The sequence below is a fragment of the Pseudophryne corroboree genome, chromosome 3 (assembly GCF_028390025.1).
Source record: "Pseudophryne corroboree isolate aPseCor3 chromosome 3, aPseCor3.hap2, whole genome shotgun sequence".
Lineage (NCBI taxonomy): Eukaryota > Metazoa > Chordata > Amphibia > Anura > Myobatrachidae > Pseudophryne > Pseudophryne corroboree.
Genome location: NC_086446.1, coordinates 187,618,275 through 187,641,264, shown reverse-complemented (window position 1 = coordinate 187,641,264; position 22,990 = coordinate 187,618,275).

The window sequence follows — 22,990 nt, the reverse complement described above, 5'->3', positions numbered from 1 at the left end:
ATTGATAGCGCAACTTGATACCCTTTTCACGAGCTTTTTGCGTAGAATCGCGGTATCATTAGCGCTGTATAGAGCATATGCAAGCGTAATTTGTGTATAAGTGTACAGGGAGTTTTCGCTTTTCTCTCTCAGGAAAATCTCCAGTGGCAGATATTTACTGGAAAAGGTAAGTCACTCCTAACACTTCCAGTAAATAGAAACCAATAGGGCCTCACTGGGTACGCGGTGTTCACTATTGGAGTGAGTTGTGGTACTCAGCGGAGAAGGAGCGAGTTAAAGCGCTAGGTGTCTTTCACCGTCTATTTGCGGTGTGCATTGGGCATTGCATTTATTGGCAAAAATCTGCGATGGGATCCAATTGCACAAGCAGTGGGCGTTTGGTAGCTAGGGTTCAGGCTGAAGAAGATTTGGGGCCGAGAAGGTCAGACTCGGGACCGAGAGGGTCAGCAAGGTTTATTATGTGTGAAAAGTATGGTTCACACACGGAGGCTTTTTGCAATGAATGGTTACGTATGACTGACAAAGATAGGGGACCATTCCCTAAGGTGGGCAGCTTTGAACCAGAGGTATTGCAGAACTTAAGGATAAGAATATGTCTGATAAAATCCCGAAAACAAAGGGTCAGACATACAAATTGTTTAAACCTGTGGCAGCAAGAGGGGTTGGAGAGTTTGATCCTAAGGTATTGCAGGTGGTATGTCTAACCAAAGTCATACAAGACAAAAATGAAAATATAAGAACTGTTTGAACTTGTAGCAACAATAAACAAGTAGGAAGAAAAAAAGAGAATGCAAGTACACCGCCTTATGTAGATATGGAAGCAGTTACGGCCAGCATACAAACTATAGAAAATAATAAAAATATGAAAAATATGACTGTAACCTATATATGTACTAATGAATGTTGAAGTTTTATTTAGGAGGAGAAGGTGACCTGATTGTTTTCTGCCATTTCTCATGTACCCAGAGGAGTATCCAACCAGTAAAAGAAGAGCAGTAGCCTGCAGGGAAAGTGGCTGAGACCAGTGGAACAGGTAAGTATGGTATCATTCGTGTACATATATAGTAAACCCCCCCCCCCCCAAAAAAAAAAAAGAAAAACAAGAAATTAACGTCAGAAATGGAAAAATCCTGTCCGCACATTAGTATTTGCCAGTAGGGAGGCGGACAGAGACCAGGTAACCCCCGGGTATTTCTTTCAGTTACCATATAAGAAGTATTCATTCCTAGTAATGCCCCTAGTAAAGATGAGCTCGGAAATGTTTGTTGGACCATGTATAGACCCTTAATACGGGATGAGAAGGATTGAATGAATACTTCGCATGATCTTGCAGCTTGTAAAACTTTTTTTTTTTTTTGTCTCTTGCAGAAACAGAAAACTCTCCATCTGGATAAGATCACTGGTAAACACTAATTCGGCAAATGGGAGATGGCCGTCTCCGTGCAAATGGACGGGCTCAATAAGGCATTGAGTGTCAGGGTGCAGACTTCTTTGCAAAATTGGAAAGGGGTCACAGTAGCTAATCTTAGATAGTGTGCTATTGAACATCACAAGAATAGTGCTAGGCACAGAGAACAACAGGTGGAGAGGTTGAGGACGGTAAGTATACTGGCACATACAGGAAAGACCCATCAGTCCAAACCCCAGATCCCAAATGGTCAATAATATGTTACACTTGTAGGAAGGAAGGACATTTTGCCAGAGATTGTAGGAGTAGAAGGACACATAGTCAATATAGACCCCCTAGATAGAAAACACAAGCCACATTATTAAACACATAGACGGGACCAAGGGACATATAGTAAGGAATCATTAACCATATAGAAAACACAGATTCGGTTAATGGGAAGAACAAAATAAATGCAACATTACCCTTTGACAAAACTTGCTGGTGTTAAGATGGAGCCTCTAAACATTTGCTTCTTTTTCCTAGCAGAAATGGCCCCTGATTAACTTAATTTTGTTATATATGATATACATATACTGTGCTCCCGCTCAGGAAGTACAGAGTATGTTAGACACCCACGAAGACTAATGTCGCATTCTACTGTTCTAGATGCATGTCCATCACAGGTAGAGGAAATTATCTCACAGATACCACCGGTTCCCTATGAACTTAGGATGGACAGGACACTGGATTGATGGCTGGGATAGTCCCAATAGTGATACGACAAACACAGACATTTTTTTTAAGGGGAGTAGACCAAGTAGAGAATCACTTCCTCGTAGTGCCCAATCCAGTTGTCAAATTTTTATAAAATCTTCTTCACCTCTACAAACTCATCTGTCACCAACCTCTATTCTGTTTCTCTACAGTTTCCTCTTCATCTTTTGCGTTCACACAGGGTGGTACAATACATGGACCCAAGTACAGTTCAAACTCCACATGCCTAGGTCCTTCAGAGTTCTGCCCGAACCCAGTATATCTCAACAGCACGATGACACCAGTATTGCTGCAGTGTGCCTTGTCATGCACAAAGGGTGGAGAATAGGAATACTGGTGAAGGGAAATTTTATATAGACACTGATATGCCTGTTGGTGAATGGCAAACCTGACATTTTCTATTTCATTTTCTTCTTCCTTCTCTCCCCTAAAGATGTTTCTTTTTTCTTTTTCTTTTTTAGTTATGCTCATGGTACTCTACATTGCAAACACACGATAGTTAAATTAAGATAAAAAAAATTCTGTTCCCTACAGGAAAATTCAGTCTGGAGGACAAAAGGGTATGGCAAGGAGTCCTCAGGACTGTAGGCAGGTGTACACGGTAAGCCAGTAGCCCCCAGAGCATACCTTCCAAGTCTAGCTGAGGTGGCACACGGTCTGACTCATCTAGGCAAAGAGAGTAAGTGCAGGCTGATGAGAGCCTACTGGTGTGCGCCAGGATTCTATTCTCATGCAGGTAAGAGAGCAATGACCTGCCTTGCTTGCTTGAGGAAGAATATTGGTAAAGCAATACCAACAGAGCCATCCCATATCCCTCCTGCAGACGGATCTTTTCAGGAAATACAAATCGACTTCGTACAGTTAACACCCTTTAGGAATTATTGTTATGTATTGGTGTGCACTGATGTTTTCTCAAACTGGGTAGAGGCATTTCCTGCCGCCACGGATGCTGCTGTGTTTACCGCAAAGAAAAATTGCGCAGAAATTTGTGTGTAGATAATGGTACCCCTAGAAGTAGGAGCACAGCTTGAAATTGTACTATTTGTGATCATAGATACTGCCACTAGTATTATGTAGCTTTGGAACCACTCCCAGATCTTCACTCAATGAATCACCCTCTTCGAAATTTGTTTTTGTTTTGGTATTTGTGTCTTTTTTGGGTTGTTTTTGGAAGACAACCTCATGTCATGATTGATCCGCACAATGATCAGAAATACACCAATGAGGTGACAGTACAGAACCTTATTGAGATGAGCCAGCATTTGAGAACTTGACAAAAGAACTTGAAACTGTAGATTGCTGGTATGCCAAATACTAACTGTCTTGATTGTGAACCAAGAGACTGTGTGATTGTTCTTACGCTCAGGTTGCCTAATAGACAGGTGGGAAGGACCATACCAAGTTTTGTTGACAGCACTACCCAGTGAAAGTAGCCGAGAGAGAAACTTGGGTCCACGATTCCCATTGCACGAAAGTCGGTAGTCCGGAAGGAACTCGTAAATGGAGTGAGATCGCAAAAGTATCACCAGAGACTCTGTTCCGTGAAGACTGAGAGGTGGCACTGTTGAACACTACCTGAGCGTACTAAAGGATTGCAGAAAGACCAGTCATTGTAATTGATTTGTTATGAACAAGAGTTGTTTTGTTCTATTTCTCTTTTCTCTCTATCCCGCTGACAAACATTTTTTTTCAGGATATTCTATTTTTGCGAGGTTTTTTTATGAGGAGTCGAGTGTGGGACTGGAACTGGTTCTGGAGGAAGGAGTGATTTCCTTATAGGATCCCAGGATTAGCCGATCAGTTTGTTAAAGTCAGAGAAAAATCAAAGTTCTAGTAGTTATGGAGTTCAGAGGTAATCAGGAACAAACAGACAATGGCTATTCACACATTGCAGATAAAGAGCTCATTAATATATGTGGAAGAAAGGTTTATGAGTGGTTCTCCCCAAACTCCGAAGGTTTATGTTATTTAGGAAGGACACTACTTATAACCCTTGTTCAATGATTAAACAGACCTAGCATACGTTCCAGAAATTGAAACAATGTTCAGAAAATGAAAGGAAAATGTAGATCATGAAAATTTTATATGTTACTGTCACGATTTGTTTGTGTCTTCTTCATCTACCCAGCAGAACCTCAATCGAATCCAATCATCAGTGTACAAAGACGTAGGTACATGTATGTGTGAAATGTTCATCGCAAATCAGACATTATAGGCCAAAGCACTGTCCCAGCATACTCTATAGGTTGAATGTTGTCCCACACCCAACCAGTGGTCCCGTGACCGCCGAGTGCATATACAGGATGTCTCGTCCTCCTCCCTGTCTTCCCTAAATATAGTCAAGTGTCTGATTTGCGAAATGCATACATACTTGTGTCTAGGTCACCGATTATTGTATGAAATATTTTTTTTTTCTTATGTTAATAATTGATGACATTGTTTGCTGCCAAAGGGTGGACTGTCGAAGTCAAAAATATTACATAAAAAGAACATACAAACTACACATATTATAAGTCGCTATACTTGCAAATACGCGCAGCGAGCACAGCAATATATGGAAACACACGCATTTACACGGACATGCCACAGAGATTGATTCGACACTTATTTCATACAGTACATAACTATAATAATATCAAGCACCAGACATCATGATGACTTAAAATTATATAATGAAATAATGTCATATATGTATACTATTTGAACGAAACCAGATACACCTGTCATATTTGGTATTAAAGCAAGCAGATTAATGTGTAGATTCATTTGATACTTGTTATAAACTTGTAGGACATTGCAACAAATAATTATGATTAAATGTATAAAAGCTAAAATCACTTTTATTAGAACAATAGATATTCCAAACAGGTAGTGGACAGGAAGCTCAGGCCAGCCCTTTGGATGTATTCAAGGCTGAACCTGATTAGCATATACAAAGAGACTAGTGACTCATCATGAATGAGTAAGTCCCCTCCCCCAGAAACTAGGTAAAACATTGCTGATCACACAGGAGTTCAGTTGCTGTTTTGGTCTCAGAGTAAGATGGAGTGTAAGCATGATTTTACAGAGAGAGAGAGAGACATAAGCATAAAGGGAATGGTATTGTATTGCTGGCCTGTAACTGTATGTAACTGTAACTGTATGTTTTAACTGCTTACTGTGTGAGTGTAACCATGTAACTATTAGTGATGAGCGGATTCGGTTTTACTCGGTTCTCAAAACCGAATCTTATTGGCTATCCAAAACACGTGACATCAGTGAGCCAATAAGATTCGGTTTTGAGAACCGAGTAAAACTGAGTAAAACCGAATCCGCTCATCACTAGTAACTATAGGTATACTGTACTTTGAAATATATTGAATCCATATCCTTTTAATAACAAATATATACATCAATGAGCTTTGGAACTCAGATAATGTGTGGGTGTATTGTCTTCTCTTATGGGATGCAGTGTTTTGCGATGTACAGCGCACTTTTATCGTATATGGTAATAAGATGCGCCTGGCGTCTGCAGTATATATATTAGAGTGGGCATTTTAAATATTTGGGAGAAAGCAATTTGGCATTCACACAGACCACCCTAACCCTCGAATCCAAGTGTGCATACACACTTGCTGATGCTGGTAGGGTAGGGAGTGACGGCGGGGAGGGGGGGGGGGAGTGCCCTTGCTGCATCTGCAGCATGGTTGTGGTTAATGAGGACCTCCCTCATCTGTACATGTTCAGATGAGGGAGGGGTAGTTATCGACATTGTGTGTAAACACTAGGTGAGATTGTCAAAGATCTTGCTCATATTGGCCATTCTGAGCGAGATATTTTACTTTCTCGTCTAGTGTGCATGGGCTTTAAATATGAACTACAGCCACAGACAGAGAACTACTATCTAGGCCACAAATACTGATATCAAAATCTAAGGAAATAGCAAAAGTTTTCACAGGTGACATAAAGTAACATGCAAACAAGATTCACCCACATTGCACAAACTTATATAATAATCTGTAATAAAAGGACAGTTTTATTTTTTTCAAGGAGATACCTATGGGCTTATGTGAGCTTCTTTCTACTCATAACGGCCCTTTTGTGTCCTGACTTACGGGAACACAACCCATCTAGGCCCTGTCATGTTGTGAATTCTTGGAACACAACTCATCTAGGCCCTGTCGTAACCTGACTTCCTGGAACACAACCCATCTAGGCCATGTTGTGTCCTGACTTCCTGGAACACAACCCATCTAGGCCCTGTTGTGTCCTGACTTCCTGGAACACAACCCATCTAGGCCATGTTGTGTCCTGACTTCCTGGAACACAACCCATCTAGGCCCTGTTGTGTCCTAACTTCCTGGAACACAACCCATCTAGACCCTATTGTATCCTGACTTCTTGGAACACAATTCATCTAGGCCATGTCGTGTACTTACGTCTTTGAAAAAAAGTATAGGCATGAATCAGAGATTCAGAGATTCATCACTACTATTTCTCCAAAGCAGGCAACCTAAAGGTTCCTATTAGTATAGGTTCTTGATGGCTGATATCCACAGGTGCATAAGAAGCAGATTAATGAACAAAATACCCTTTCCTTAATGGTCAACTGCATCAGGCTTTGAGGGGCTTCCAGAAATGAGGAGTGCATCAAACAATCTTTCAGTTGAGGGCAACATCAATCTAAGTTGATTGTGCACGGCCAGATGGTTCCAATTGCAGTCAGCAGCTCAACACTAAAACTCAGCACAATATTCACCAACTGGCTGGTGATGCTATCAAAGAGAGATTAATTTGGTTTTTGCTTTAGTGTCCATCCAGATCAACTTAAAAATGGCCTAGATTTCAAACATGTCCATTGGCGAGAGAGCTTGATGATGAGTTTCACGGCTGAATTACTATGGTTGAGTAAACTTCAATTCTATCCTACCTTGAAGAATAATGTACTATACAGCTTTTAAAAATGTTTCTGAATGCTTTACAGTCATTAGAAAAATAATCAGACACAATTACCTTAGGTTTCATTAGGCCGGAAACAGGGTCCTGAGCAGCTCTAGAGACCTCTTCTTTAGCTGCAACTCCAAAATATCAATCCTGAGCCATATGAGTCAGGACCAGAAGTTAATTGGTCAACTCTGGGGCAGGTCTCCATGTGGCATGGCCTGTGCTATTACTCACCAGCTGTAGCACAGAATTATTCCAAAACTGACCCTAGCACTAGAAATACTGCACACCAAAAATGCAGGTGCCAATGTGTAGACAGACAATTTCTTGGTTGACAGTCAATAGGTCGACTGCATATGGTCGACATGCATTAAGTCGACACTGGAAAAGGTCTAAAGTATGGTATCCCGCCGCACGGGATTCCGAAGTTCAGTATACCGACATCCCGAGCGGTGTAATGCCGGATGGGGGGTGAGGGCAACGAAGCCCCTTGCGAGCTTGCTGCGTTTGCCACAGGTTCTATTCTCCCTCTATGGGTGTCGTGGACACCCATAGAGGGGGAATCACCTACCTCGCCAGTATACCGGCAGCGGTATAGTGCCCCAGTCAGGATTCTGGTGTCGGTATTGTGACAGCTGGGATCCCGACGAGCGGTACGCTCACCGCATACCATGTGGATTACGATTGGTTATAGTAACCTGTGCCGAGTGCAGCGGTAGCGGAGTGAGGCCCCTTGTCAGCAGCATGGCTAGCGGTACACTAATTGTGGTTCCCTGTTCGCTGACTGTGAAAAAGACACCAAAATAATAAAGAAAATTGATGTCGACATTTTTTGTGTAGACCATCCCTCGTTGACCTTTTTATGAATCGACCTTTGAAAGCTTGACACTTTGTCCATCTTGACCTTCTGTCAGTGACTGTCGATCTAGAAATTGTAGATCTTCTATACCACACCCAAAAAATGCAGTACTCAAACTGCCAGAAAAATACAGACTTGCCCTTAGTCTGTAATCTGGACAAACAGAATACAGGAACAGATTTCCATGTATGTAAAATTTCAATTAGAAATCTTGTAAAAAGCATTTCTATCAGAGTCATGCAAAAATGTATTCTTTAACTTGCTTTAAATCTTGTATAAAGTAATTTATATCCCAGTATTTAGAAGAAATAGGTACATTTTAGGTATTTTATTCCATTCTGGTACAAAAATATATTTCCTCAGAAAAGGTATCTGTGATCAGAAAGGGATTATCAAAGCTGCAATGGAAAGTAAGGCCAACACTGAACAATATAAATGTAATTTATCACATTTTTATATTTATATTAAGGAAAAAGGATTTTGTGTGTTTTTATTCTCCTTCCTGCAGCATGCGAAAAGCCTGTTTGTATAAGCTGTACACAGAGATCATTGATCCCTAGTGCTCATATGTCTTCTCTCAATCTCTTCTCATCTAGAGGAAGAAAAACGGAATGCGACTAACCATAGCTGGTAAGGATGAGAGCATTTTTCTCACACATTGGGAGGCAACAAAGCTTTCGTAGCCCCAGGGCCGTTTCTAGCCAATTTGGCTCCCAGTGCGAGATTTCAAAATGGCCCCCCCCCCCATTGCTCTAAAAAAAATTGCGTCCCCCCCCCACACATACCTATAAAAAGAAAAACATTCGACGCGCGCGCTCCCGACATGGGGGTGTGGCCTGAATAAAATGGGAGTGGTCTCATTAAAGTGGGATTGGCCTCATCTGATATCACGCCCACCACAGGGGGAAAAAAAGTCCCCATTTTACACAGCACGGCAGGCAGGTGTCCCCATTTTACACAGCACGGCAGGCAGGTGTCCCCATTTTACACAGCGCGGCAGGCAGGTGTCCCCATTTTGCACAGCGCGGCAGGCAGGTGTCCCCATTTTGCACAGCGCGGCAGCAGGTGTCCCCATTTAACACAGCGCGGCAGGCAGGTGTCCCCATTTTACACAGCACGGCAGGCAGGCAGGTGTCTCCATTTTACACAGCGCGGCAGGCAGGTGTCCCCATTTTACACAGGACGGCAGGCAGGTGTCCCCATTTTACACAGGACGGCAGGCAGGTGTCCCCATTTTACACAGGACGGCAGGCAGGTGTCCCCATTTTACACAGGACGGCAGGCAGGTGTCCCCATTTTACACAGCGCGGCAGTCAGGTGTCCCCATTTTACACATTACAGCAGGCAGTTGTCCCCATTTTACACAGCACGGCAGGCAGGTGTCCCCATTCTACACAGTATGTCAGGCAGGTGTCCCCATTTTACAAAGCGCGGCAGGCAGGTGTCCCCATGTTACACAGCACGGCAAGCAGGTGTCCCCATGTTACACAGCACGGCAGGCAGGTGTCCCCATTTTACACAGTTTGGCAGGCAGGTGTCCCCATTTTACAAAGTGCGGCAGGCAGGTGTCAAGTGGGGGGGGGAGGGAGGCAGGGGGAGAGAGATAGAGATACTACTTACATCTTCCTGCTCTTCGGGTCTGACCGCCTTACGTCCCTCGCGCCGGCCGCCTCCTCCTCCCAGGCTTATCTCCTCTCCTCCCTCTTCCCCAGCGCTCCTGCTCGAGGGGCGGGGTTTCGCGGAATGACGCGTTTGCGTCGTGACTTCACGACGCAAACGCGTCATTTCGCGAAACTCCGCCCCCCGAGCAGGAGCGCTCGGGAAGAGGGAGGAGAGGAGATAAGGACACACAAAGTGCTGCGGCGGGCGCCCCGTGCGGTTGCACGGCTCGCCCGCCGCTAGAAACGGCACTGCGTAGCCCAAACCACAGCTCATTATAATAGCTCACTCTAATGACTCTTGCATGTAGTCATAATGTTGTACAGTAATTATAAACATGAACTAGAGATGAGCTGGTTCCGTTCCCTGAGAACCGAACCCCCCCGAACTTCACTACCCGAGCACGAATCTGAGTCCGGCTCGGGTTTTATCGCCTGACTCGGAAACCAGAACGAGGTAAAACGTCATCATCCCACTGTCAGATTCTTGCAGGGTTTGGATTCCATATAAGGAGCGGTGTGTCACCGCCATTTTCACTCCGGCATTGGAGTGTGTTGCGAGAGGACGTGTCTCCATCCTCAGTGTCTGTGCGTGAGGGAAAGTGGGGTGGCGATTCCAGTGCTGTCTTGTGCTGCTCAGTCCAGTGTAGTGTGTTGTGCTGCATCAGTCCCATCACGGTGGTGTCCTCTGCTGCCATATGTCCAGTGTAGTGGTGTAAGTCATGTGCAGTGGTACTGTGTTGTCCTGCATCAGTACAGTGGTAGTGTCTTGTGCTGCATCAGTCCAGTCACAGTGGTGGTGTCCTCTGCTGCCGTATGTCCAGTGCTGCTGTATAAATCCAGTCCAGTGGTGCTGTGTTGTGCTGCATCAGTCCAGTGGTGGTGTCTTGTGCTGCATCAGTCCAGTCACAGAGGTGGTGTTCTCTGCTGCCATATGTCCAGTGCTGCTGTATAAGTCCAGTCCATTGCAGTGGTGCTGTGTTGTCCTGCATCAGTCCAATGGTGGTGTCCCTGTGCTGCTGTATAAGTCCAGTTGTACTGCCGTATATGTCCAGTGATACTGCCGTATATGTCCAGTGATATTGCCGTATATGTCCAGCGGTACTGCCGTATAAATCCAGTGATACTGCCGTATATGTCCAGTGGTACTGCCATATAATTCCAGTGATACTGCCATATAATTCCAGTGGTACTGCCGTATAAATCCAGTGGTACTGGCTTATAAATCCAGTCCAGTGATACTGCCGTATATGTCCAGTGATACTGCCGTATATGTCCAGTGGTACTGCTGTATATGGCCAGTGGTACTGCCGTATAAGTACAGTGGTACTGCCATATAATTCCAGTGATACTGCCGTATATGTCCTGTGATACTGCAGTATATGCCCAGTGGTACCACCATATAATTCCTATGATACTGCCGTATAATTCCAGTGATACTGCCGAATAATTCCAGTGGTACTGGAGTATAAATCCAGTCCAGTGATACTGCCGTATACGTCCAGGGGTACTGCCACATAAATCCAGTGATTCTGCCTTATATGTCCAGTGGTACTGCCATATAATTCCAGTGATACTGCCATATATGTCCAGTGGTACTGCCGTATAAATCCAGTGGTACTGGCGTATAAATCCAGTCCAGTGATACTGCCGTATATGTCCAGTGGTACTGCCGTATAAATCCAGTCCAGTGATACTGACGTGTATGTCCAGTGGTAATGCCATATAATTCCTGTCCAGTGATAATGCAGTATAAGTCCAGTGGTACGGTCATATAATTCCAGTGATACTGCTGTATATGTCCAGTGATACTGCCGTATAGGTACAGTGGTACTGTCATATAAATCCCGTGGTACTGGCGTATAAATCCAGTCCAGTGATACTGCCGTATACGTCCAGGGGTACTGCCACATAAATCCAGTGATTCTGCCTTATATGTCCAGTGGTACTGCCATATAATTCCAGTGATACTGCCATATATGTCCAGTGGTACTGCCGTATAAATCCAGTGGTACTGGCGTATAAATCCAGTCCAGTGATACTGCCGTATATGTCCAGTGGTACTGCCGTATAAATCCAGTCCAGTGATACTGACGTGTATGTCCAGTGGTAATGCCATATAATTCCTGTCCAGTGATAATGCAGTATAAGTCCAGTGGTACGGTCATATAATTCCAGTGATACTGCTGTATATGTCCAGTGATACTGCCGTATAGGTACAGTGGTACTGTCATATAAATCCCGTGGTACTGGCGTATAAATCCAGTCCAGTGATACTGCCGTATAAGTCCAGTCCAGTGGTGCTGCCATATAAGTTCAGTGGTGCTGTCATGTGCTGTATATTATTTACTCCAAATAAAGGGGTTATTAATATTTAATCCAAATAATTTTTACAGGGTTTGCCCTGTGTGGTGTAGAGGTAAGCTCTCCATTGCTGCATTTTGTTATATAACTCCAGAAAAATAACAGAGAACCAAAATTTGGAGGATAAAATAGGGAAAGATCAAGAACCACTTCCTAATACTACTGCTGCTGCTGCTGTTGTTACTGCTGGAAGTCGATCGGCATCCCAGAGGGGAAGTAAGAAGACCACTTGTACTACTTCAAGTAAGCAAATGACTGTCCAACGGTCCTTTGCGAGGAAGATGAAATATGACAGCAGTCATCCTGTTGCAAAGCGGATAACTGAGGCCTTGACATCTATGTTGGTGTTAGACGTGCGTCCGGTATCTGCCATTAGTGCAGTGGGACTGCAGTGCCAACCCTAGATGAGCCAGGTGTTTGTGCCGCACACATGCGTCGCTTAGCTTTGTCATACAGCTACCTCATTGCACTTCTTTTACTTCTTTGCACAATATGCTGTTTGGGGACTATTTTTTTTTTTTAAGTTCCATCCTGTCTACCACTGCAGTGCCACTACTACATGGGCCAGGTGTTGGTGCCACACACTTGTGTTGCTTAGTTATACAGCAACCTCCGTGCAACCTTTTGGCCTAAAACCAATATTGTGAGGTGTGAGGTGTTCAGAATAGACTGGAAATGAGTGGAAATGAATGTTATTGAGGTTAATAATACTGTAGAATCAAAATTACCCCCAAATTCTGTGATTTTAGCTGTTTTTATGTTTGTTTTTAAATCCTCCAAAACCAAAACACCAAAGGGTGGTTTTGGCAAGACCACTCCAGATCCAAACCACGAGCATGGAACCAGAACCAAAACACGAAAAGTGCCCGCCGCACATCTCTAACATGAACCCTTTCCTTATAATGGTAATTTACTAAGTGATAAATGTGTAGCCCAATATGCAGAACATTTTATTACACACAAATGTGCTTAGTTGGTTGGTTTATATATAACATAGGGGGTAATTCCAAGTTGATCGCAGCAGGAATTTTGTTAGCAGTTGGGCAAAACCATGTGCACTACAGGGGAGGCAGATATAACATGTGCAGAAAGAGTTAGATTTGGGTGGGTTATTTTATTTCTGTGCAGGGTAAATACTGGCTGCTTTATTTTTACACTGCAAATTAAATTGCAGATTGAACACACCCCACCCAAATCTAACTCTCTCTGCACATGTTAAATCTGCCTCCCCTGCAGTGCACATGGTTTTGCCCAACTGCTAACAAAATTCCTGCTGCGATCAACTTGGAATTACCCCCATAGCGCACAACCAAATTCTGGCTCTGGAACTGGCTTTTGTTGGTTGGCAGCATGGCCAGATTAAGGGAGGGGCAACAGGTGAGGTTGTCCCGAGGCCCCCACACATTGGTGGCCCCCACATAGTGATGTGTGTAGTCAGACAGCACATTCTGAAGTCCCCTCCAGTGGCTCAGCTATTCAGCCGCCAAGGATGTCATAAGTGTAGATGGAGTCTCGCGGGATAGGGATGTAAAATCCTGTGGGACAGTGACCCGTGAGCCAAACGCATCTGTTGGTGGTGTGGCGGCATGCTGTCCCTGTCGATAGTGCAGCATCCAGGTAAGACGCCACGATGCTGTGCGCTCATGAATTGCCATCACTAGTCCTACTGGGTGCCCCCACTAACCTTAATCCTGCCCTGGTTGGCAGTTATTGCTGGAATTGATGTGAGAGCAAAAACAATGTCCTATCAATATTGTAAGATTACGTTTGCACCCGGAGTTCACTGGCATCAACCACTGAATATGAATGGTATCCATTGGAACTCATATTGGAACTCATATTGACTCAACATCCACCTGGTATTGTATTGTGTGTGTTGAAAGGAGTGCGCTACTGCACAGACTCCAGTCTTCCTGTCCTCCAGGGAGGCTTAATCTAAGATGGCAGCAGAGATCTCTACTGAGCATATGCAGGGGCCATGTTGTCTTTATGGTGTATAGTGGCATGGTGGAAGACAGTAGTGTATAACCCTATAACTCTGTTTTTGCATCCCTGCACTGCTACCCTTTTACAGTGTGCCCTTACCAGCTGATAAACTGTATGAAACCATACTCTGCTCAAGCACCGCTCCATCACCACTGTACATGTAATCAGGGCCGGAGCTAGGGTGTTCGGCGCCCCCCTGCAAACTATAAATTTGCGCCCTCCCATATTCCACAAAGGGTCAGCACGTGCCCGGGAAGGGGCATGCCCACACAATAGTACCCCCATTAAATATTACGCCACACAGTAGCACAATCTTATTCAACTTATACGTAATGCCCCACCCGTAGTAGTAGCGTCCTTATATGTAATGCCCCCCCAGTAGTAGTAGCAGCATCCTTATACATAATGCCCCCCCAGTAGTAGTAGCATCCTTATGCATAATGCCCCCCCAGTAGTAGTAGCATCCTTATACATAATGCACCCCCAGTAGTAGTAGCATCCTTATACATAATGCACCCACAGTAGTGTAGCGTCCTTATACATAGTGCACCCCCAGTAGTAGAAGTTTCCTTATACGTAATGCCCCCCAAATAGTAGTAGCGACCTTATACGTAGTGCACCCCCAGTAGTAGACGCGTCCTTATATGTAATGCCCCCCTAGTAGTAGTAGCGTCCTTATATGTAATGCCACCCCCAGTAGTAGTAGCATCCTTATACGTAATGCCAAGTAGTAGTAGCTTCCTTATACGCAATGCGCCCCCAGTAGTAGTATCGTCCTTATTCATAATGCCCACCCCCAGTAGTAGTAGCGTCCTTATACGTAATGCCCCCCCAGTAGTAGTAGCGCTCTCATATGTAATGTTCCCCAGTAGTAGCATCTTTATACGCAATGCCCCCCCCCCCCAGTAATAGTAGCGTCCTTATACGTAATGTCCCCAAGTAGTAGTAGCTTCCTTATACGCAATGCACCCCCAGTAGTAGTACCGTCCTTATACATTATGCCCCCAGTAGTAGTAGCGTCCTTATACGTAATGCCCCCCCAAGTATTAGTAGCATCGTTATACGTAATGCCCCACCAGTAATAGTAGCGTCCTTATACGTAATGCCCCCCAGTAGTAGCGTCGTTATACGTAATGCCCCCCCAGTAGTAGCGTCGTTATATGCAACGCCCCCCCAGTAGTAATAGCGTCCTTACATGTAATGCCCCCCCTAGTAATAGCATCCTTATACGTAATGCCCCCCCTGTAGTAGTAGCGTCCTTACATGTAATGCCCCCCCAGTAGTAGCATCCTTATACATAATGCCCCCCAGTAGTAGTAGCGTCCTTACATGTAATGCCCACCTAGTAGTAGCGTCGTTTTACGTTACGCCCCCTGTAGTAGTAGCGTCCTTACATGTAATGCCCCCACCAGTAGTAGCGTCCATAATGCGCACACACACAGACACACCTCACACACACACATATATATATATATATATATATATATATATATACACACACACACACACACACACACACACACACACAGCCCCTTCATACACACACCCACCATACATAAACACCCCCACCATACACATACATTTCTCTCTCACCCTCCACTTACTTAAGTCTGGCTGGCCACCAGTGTAATTACACTCCAGTCTCCCTTTGTACAGCAGCCTGGTCCGTGTAGCTCCGCCCCCTTCTGGCCCATGTAGCTCCGCCCCTTCTTCGGATCTGCAGTGCACACAGCCGCTGTCACACAGGTGAGGGGAGGTGCGAGTAGGCTTCTCATGCTGCCAGCACCGCTGCCTGTCATACAGTTACAAGCACAGCAGCTGGCAGCAGCAGCAGGGGGGACAGGACGGCGCAGCAGCAGGGAAGGGATGCAGGGCAGGGACAGCGCCTCTCTATCCGAGCGCCTCCCTGCACTGCATCCCTTCGCTGAGCGGGTAGCGCCGGGCCTGCATGTAATAGTGAGTACGGCTGTACCTGCTACCTATCAATAAACCAACACCAGTGGTTAAGTAACTGGGCTGTTTATAGTTTGAGTCATCCTCTGGTGTCTGCCTACTGTATATAACTCTGCACACACATAATTTCCAACAGTGGCCACATAAATTTATCCAGTCAAAAATCCCATAATAAAGATAATAATATCTATTAATTTCTATTTATACCATTAAAATACAAAAATGGCTAACACTTTTAAACAGTTTTCGAACAATGTTTACAACAACAAAAAGATGCTGTGGGAACACTAACAGCAAGAGCTATGATCACAGGCCACCCAGTCAGTCCTTTTTGTTGGAGATCCACAGCTCCTTTTGCCAGGCTGTGAAGTGATGTTTTCTGTTTTCAGTGGACACATGAAAGAGTAGAGACATTTGGAGAGGATTTACAAAAAACATGTCTACAATTATGATCCTGTAGCATTGATTCCTGACAATAATAGAGCAGAAGCCATAGCCTTCAGTCTTGAGGGGTATGGGTCGGTGGGTCGACTCAACTTAGGTCGACCACTGAAGGTCGACATGCATTAGGTCGACAGAGACACTAGGTCAACATGGTCACTAGGTTGACATGTAGTAGGTCGACAGTTAAAAAGGTCAACATGGGTTTTTGGACTTTTTTTGGTGTCGTTTTCTTTGGTCAAGGTAGTCCACGTGGATCGTAAAGTATGAAAAAGTCCAAAAGTTGGAAAAAAATTGTAAAAATGCATGTCGACCTTTTGACCTGTCGACGTAGTACATGTTGACCTAATGACCATGTCAACCTAGTGTCCCTGTCGACCTTCAGTGGTCAACCTAAGTTGTGTCGACATAATGACCGTATCCCATCTTGAGAGGTTCCTCTTGTCCTTGAAACCTAGGCCCTCATTCCGAGTTGTTCGCTCGGTAAAAATCTTCGCATCGCAGCGATTTTCCGCTTAATGCGCATGCGCAATGTTCGCACTGCGACTGCGCCAAGTAAATTTGCTATGCACTTAGTAATTTTACTCACGGCTTTTTCATCGTTCTGACGATCGTAATGTGATTGACAGGAAATGGGTGTTACTGGGCGGAAACAGGCCGTTTTATGGGCGTGTGGGAAAAAACGCTACCGTTTCCGGAAAAAATGCAGGAGTGGCCGGAGAAACGGAGGAGTGTCTGGGCGAACGCTGGGTGTGTTTGTGACGTCAAACCAGGAACGACAAGCAGTGAAATGATCGCAGATGCCGAGTAAGTCTGGAGCTACTCAGAAACTGCTACGAGGTGTGTAATCGCAATATTGCGAATACATCGTTCGCAATTTTAAGATGCTAAGATTCACTCCCAGTAGGCGGCGGCTTAGCATGAGCAAATCTGCTAAAATCCGCTTGCGAGCGAACAACTCGGAATGACCTCCCTAGTTCCCACTCTAGAATTAAACAGTGGCTGTTGTCTTGGGATTGGCAGCCATTTTTATCCCTCACAGAGGTCTGGGACACCTTCCTGTTTAGGGTGCATACAGTCTATGGCTGTTCATGTCCTGATGACACAGTTGGGACACTCTAGTACTCCGGAGCGAAAAAAATAAATACTGGGCTTTGAGCGTCTTTTTCCACTAAAGGGGCTTAATGAACTCATTGACTATTTTCTTTTTTTACTGGCATGTTATATTTACAATGAATCATACATTTGATTATGCCTCATGGCAAAATTTTATTAAAATTAGTACAAGTGCCACTGGCTTTTTTCCAGATGAGACAGGGTCTGCAGCCGGTTTAACCTTTATTAACAGTGCTAGGTACCCTGACCTCATTACATAAGAGTAAGAGAACATTGTATTGTCTCACGTTATATAACTACTGTATCATATATTGAAATTACTTTATCATATTGGCAGGTGGAAAAGTCATAACATTGAACTTACATGCAGAGGCCTGGTTTCTAGTGTGATAGCACACTCATGTCAATGCATCTCCAAGGGGGGTTATTACAAATATAGCACAACATTTCCAACACATATCTATTATAGGAACAGCACCAGAGACTGCCGTGCAGAGCCGTAACTAGGTGTGTGCCAGTTGTGCCTGGCACACAGCCCAGTCGCCCTGAGGGCGCAGCTGCTCGCATTCCCTAAAGTCATCAGCGGCATTGTAATGAGTCAAACTGACTCATTACAAGCCGCCTGTGTGCGTGTGCTGCTGCCGGAGAGGAGCAGCTCCGAGGGCAGAGGAGAAGGAGGGAGGGGGACTCAGGAGCCGCTGCAGCTGTCCCTCTCCTTCCACATAGGCTGGCCGCCACTGCTGTAAATGCTGGGATGCGCTTTCCTCATCCCAGCATTCACAGTGGCGGCGGTCAGCTAATGAGGAAGGAGAGGGACAGCTGCAGCAGCGCCGCTACCAAGTACAGTGCGCTGCTGCTCCTGAGGCCCACTCCCTCCTCTTCCTTCTCCCCTGCCTCCGGAGCTGCCAGCACTGAGAAGCCTGACTGCCTGAGCCAGCGGAGAGATGGTAAGTATCATCTATTCTGTCTATCTATCTATGTATCTCTCTATCTATCTATCTATCTATCTATCTATCTATCTATCTAGTCTACCTAATGTGTAAAAGGGGGACTGGCTGCCATAATGTGTAAAAAGGGGGACGTTCTCTGCAGTAATGTGTAAAAAGGGGGCGCTGTCTGCCGTAATGTGTAAAAAGGGGGATGCTGTCTGCTGTAATGTGTAAAAAGGGGGATGCTGTCTGCCATAATGTGTAATAAGGGGGACGCTGTCTGCCGTAATGTGTAATAAAGGGACGCTGTCTGCCGTAATGTGTAAAAAGGGGATGCTTTCTGCCGTAATGTGTAAAAAGGGGGGGCTGTCTGCCGTAATGTGTAAAAAAGGGGATGCTGTCTGCTGTAATGTGTAAAAAGGGGACGCTGTCTGCCGTAATGTGTAAAAAGGGGGACACTGTCTGCCGTAATGTGTAATAAGGGGACTCTGCCGTAATGTGTAATACAGGGACGCTGTCTGATGTAATGTGTAATACAGGGACGCTGTCTGACGTAATGTGTAATAAAGGGACGCTGTCTGCCGTAATGTGTAAAAAAGGGAATCTGTCTGCCGTAATGTGTAAAAAAGGGAATCTGTCTGCCGTAATGTGTAATAAGGGGGACTCTGTCTGCCGTAATGTGTAATAAGGAGGACTCTGTCTGCCGTAAGGTGTAAAAGGGGGACCCTGTCTGCCGTAATGTGTAAAAAGGTGACACTGTCTGCCGTAATGTGTAAAAAAGGGAATCTGTCTGCCGTAATGTGTAAAAGGGGCTCTACATGGTGTAGTGGTGCTACTGTGTGGCATAATTTAAATAATGGAGACTACTGTGCACCGTAATATTAATTGGTATTATTTCGTGACCACACCCCCTTCCCCATGAAGCCACGCCCCTAAATGTTTTCTGGACGCCATAGGCGCGCACTGCCCTTTTATTACATGAGGGAAGTGAAGGGGGGGGGCAATGCCGTTTTTTGCACACAGAGCTAAAATGTCTAGTTACGGCACTGCTGCCGTGCTTTCCTTTTCCAAAGACAAAGAAAGTATTTGCTATAATATCTGCATTACGTGGACTCGAGACAGTGGTCTTACTCTACTCTCCAGATTTGCTATTTATAACATGATTATTGAAGGACTGATGCAGAGTTACTGTAGCTGTAAAATGAGAAAAAAAAACTATAAACATGGCATACATACGCTCGTGCACAGCTGTACCTTTGTGTAAAGCCTGATAAGGCACTATTAAGTTTACCTTCATACTGTGACACAACAGTCATTGTTTCCATGTCAAAAATTCTCGCTGGTTGCCCATCCTTCCCCAAACGTATAACTAGAGATGTGCGGCTGGCACTTTTTGTGTTTTGGTTTTGGTTCTAATTACACTTTCGTGTTTTGGTTTTGGCTTGGTTTTGCCAAAACCACCCTTTCGTGTTTTGGTTTTGGTTTTGGATCTGGATGATTTTTTAATAAAAACAGCTAAAATCACAGAATTTGGGGGTAATTTTGCTCCTACGGTATTATTAACCTCAATAACAATCATTACCACTCATTTCCAGTCTATTCTGAACACCTCACAATATTGTTTATAGGCCAAAAGGTTGCACTGAGGTTGCTGGATGACTAAACTAAGCGACACAAGTGGACAACACAAACACCTGGCCCATCTAGGAGTGGCACTGCAGTGTCAGACAGGAGGGCAGATATAAAAAAAGGCCCCAAACAGCACATCATGCAAAGAAGAAAAAGAATTGCAATGAGATAGCTGTATGACTAAGCCAAGCGACACAAAAATTGGCCCATTTAGGCGTGGCACTGCAGTGGCAGACAGGAGGGCAGGTATTAAAAAAAAAGGCCCCAAACAGCACATCATGCAAAGAAGAAAAAGAATTGCAATGAGGTAGTTGTATGACTAAGCCAAGCAACACAAACAATTGGCCCATCTAGGCGTGGCACTGCAGTGGCAGACAGGAGGGCAAATATAAAAAAAAGGCCCCTAACAGCACATGATGCAAGGAAGAAAAAAAGGTGCACCGAGGTTGCTGTATGACTAAGCTAAGCGACACAACCACCTGGCCCATCTAATAGTGTCACGCAGTGGCTGAATGTCAAGAGTGGGCCGCAATTGTTCGGTCCATTGACAGCAATTGGTGGACTTATACGGCAGTACCCCAGGATTAATACAGCAGTACCTCTGTGTGATGTTAGTGTATTAGAATGCTTAATATTTGTAGACACTCCTTTACTAATATGTGTAAGCCTGAATCTTCAGTGATGGTCCCTGGGACCAGGGGGATGCTGGGAAGTGGGTGGTCCAGTGTGCAGTGTGCCTGGAGTTGGTGATGGAATAAAACAGCACAGCAGTGAACTCACATGTCTCTGTGTCCTTATGACTGGATTTACAAACATATGAAGTGGACTACTGTACCGTACTGATATAATACTGGTGGTCACTGGTCAGCAAAATTCTGCACTGTCCTCCTACTATATACTACAATGCAGCACAGATATGGAGCGTTTTTCAGGCAGAGAACGTATAATACTGGTGGTCACTGGTCAGCAAAACTCTGCACTGTCCTCCTACTATATAATAGAGATGAGCGGGTTCGGTTTCTTTGAATCCGAACCCGCACGAACTTCACTTTTTTTTTCACGGGTCCGAGCGACTCGGATCTTCCCGCCTTGCTCGGTTAACCCGAGCGCGCCCGAACGTCATCATGACGCTGTCGGATTCTCGCGAGGCTCGGATTCTATCGCGAGACTCGGATTCTATATAAGGAGCCGCGCGTCGCCGCCATTTTCACACGTGCATTGAGATTGATAGGGAGAGGACGTGGCTGGCGTCCTCTCCATTTAGATTAGATTTAGAAGAGAGAGAGAGAGAGAGATTGCTGTGATACTGTAGATTAGAAGAGAGTGCAGAGTGCAGACAGAGTTTAGTGACTGACGACCACAGTGACCAGTGACCACCAGAGACAGTGCAGTTGTTTGTTTTATTTAATATATCCGTTCTCTGCCTGAAAAAAACGATACACAGTCACACAGTGACTCAGTCTGTGTGCACTGCTCAGCCCAGTGTGCTGCACATCAATGTATTGTATATAAAGCTTATAATTGTGGGGGAGACTGGGGAGCACTGCAGGTTGTTATAGCAGGAGCCAGGAGTACATGATAAATAATATTATATTAAAATTAAACAGTGCACACTTTTGCTGCAGGAGTGCCACTGCCAGTGTGACTAGTGGTGACCAGTGCCTGACCACCAGTATATTAGTAGTATTGTATACTATCTCTTTATCAACCAGTCTATATTAGCAGCAGACACAGTACAGTGCGGTAGTTCACGGCTGTGGCTACCTCTGTGTCGGCACTCGGCAGGCAGTCCGTCCATCCATAATTGTATTATATACCACCTAACCGTGGTTTTTTTTTTCTTTCTTTATACCGTCGTCATAGTCATACTAGTTGTTACGAGTATACTACTATCTCTTTATCAACCAGTGTACAGTGCGGTAGTTCACGGCTGTGGCTACCTCTGTGTCGGAACTCGGCAGGCAGTCCGTCCATCCATAATTGTATTATAATATATACCACCTAACCGTGGTTTTTTTTTCGTTCTTTATACCGTCGTCATACTAGTTGTTACGAGTATACTACTATCTCTTTATCAACCAGTGTACAGTGCGGTAGTTCACGGCTGTGGCTACCTCTGTGTCGGAACTCGGCAGGCAGTCCGTCCATCCATAATTGTATTATAATATATACCACCTAACCGTGGTTTTTTTTTCGTTCTTTATACCGTCGTCATACTAGTTGTTACGAGTATACTACTATCTCTTTATCAACCAGTGTACAGTGCGGTAGTTCACGGCTGTGGCTACCTCTGTGTCGGCACTCGGCAGGCAGTCCGTCCAACCATAATTGTATTATATACCACCTAACCGTGGTTTTTTTTTCATTCTTTATACCGTCGTCATACTAGTTGTTACGAGTATACTACTATCTCTTTATCAACCAGTGTACAGTGCGGTAGTTCACGGCTGTGGCTACCTCTGTGTCGGCACTCGGCAGGCAGTCCGTCCAACCATAATTGTATTATATACCACCTAACCGTGGTTTTTTTTTCATTCTTTATACCGTCGTCATACTAGTTGTTACGAGTATACTACTATCTCTTTATCAACCAGTGTACAGTGCGGTAGTTCACGGCTGTGGCTACCTCTGTGTCGGCACTCGGCAGCCCGTCCATAATTGTATATACCAGTGACCTAACCGTGGTTTTTTTTTCTTTCTTTATACATACATACTAGTTACGAGTATACTATCTCTTTATCAACCAGTCTATATATTAGCAGCAGACACAGTACAGTGCGGTAGTTCACGGCTGTGGCTACCTCTGTGTCGGCACTCGGCAGCCCGTCCATAATTGTATATACCAGTGACCTAACCGTGGTTTTTTTTTCTTTCTTTATACATACATACTAGTTACGAGTATACTATCTCTTTATCAACCAGTCTATATATTAGCAGCAGACACAGTACAGTGCGGTAGTTCACGGCT